Genomic DNA, 896 nt, shown 5'->3' on the forward strand with positions numbered 1-896 from the left:
AAAGAAAATAATTTGTACTTTGTAGCTCTCACAACCATATCTACAACTTCTGGTGATACCCAACGTCCAACGACTAAAGGTAAAGTTGACTATAGTAACTGTCAAATTATAAAAAAGCATGAGTTTTCAATACTACTAGAACTAGTGTGGTTTGGTCCCAGTAAAAATAATGCACTTAAAAGACCTCAAAACAAGAACATGTCTAATCTAAAGTATTTTACTACAATAATAATTATTAGTTGTTGAAATTTTATGCTACTATATATAGATTTTTATATCTTTGTTTTTTATAAATTAAGTGATACATATAACATACTGATTTAAAAAAAAGAATTTGTACTTTGTAGCTCTCACAACAATATCTACGACTTCTGGAGATACTAACCGGCCAACAACTGAAGGTACATTTGAATATAATAATTGTCAAATTATACAACAGCAACATATTTAAACTACCAAACGTTACTACAATCAAAACTATTGGTGCACAACTTGTATCCCATTTCAATTGAAATTTTGTATATGGATTTTCTCCTTTTCGATAATTTAAACTGAGAAAACACAAAACACTTATTTAAAAAAGTAAATAATTTGTACTTTGTAGCTCTCACAACCATATCTACAACTTCTGGTGATACCAAACAGACAACGACTGAAGGTAAAGTTGACTATAATAATTATCAAATTATACAACAGCAACATATTTAAACTACCAAACGTTACTACAATCAAAACTATTGGTGTACAACTCGTATTCCATTTCAATTTAAATTTTTTACATGGATTTTTTCCTTTTTGATAATTTAAACTAAGAAAACAAAAAATCATTACTTATTTAAAAAAGAAAATAATTTGTACTTTGTAGCTCTCACAACTATAACTACGACTTCTGGTGA

At 27.7% G+C, this 896-nt stretch overlaps 1 long non-coding RNA gene across 1 annotated transcript; it reads left to right on the plus strand.

Moving 5' to 3' along the window:
- The first annotated feature begins 20 nt into the window (after positions 1-20).
- LOC117103474 lies at positions 21-658 on the plus strand. The gene is made up of 3 exons (XR_004444603.1): positions 21-79; positions 348-401; positions 605-658. It is a non-coding gene; the product is annotated as an uncharacterized LOC117103474 (long non-coding RNA).
- Positions 659-896: the final 238 nt, after the last annotated feature.

The sequence above is a fragment of the Anneissia japonica genome, unplaced genomic scaffold (assembly GCF_011630105.1).
Source record: "Anneissia japonica isolate Jap-2015-1 unplaced genomic scaffold, ASM1163010v1 scaffold217367_len906_cov127, whole genome shotgun sequence".
Taxonomy (NCBI): domain Eukaryota; kingdom Metazoa; phylum Echinodermata; class Crinoidea; order Comatulida; family Comatulidae; genus Anneissia; species Anneissia japonica.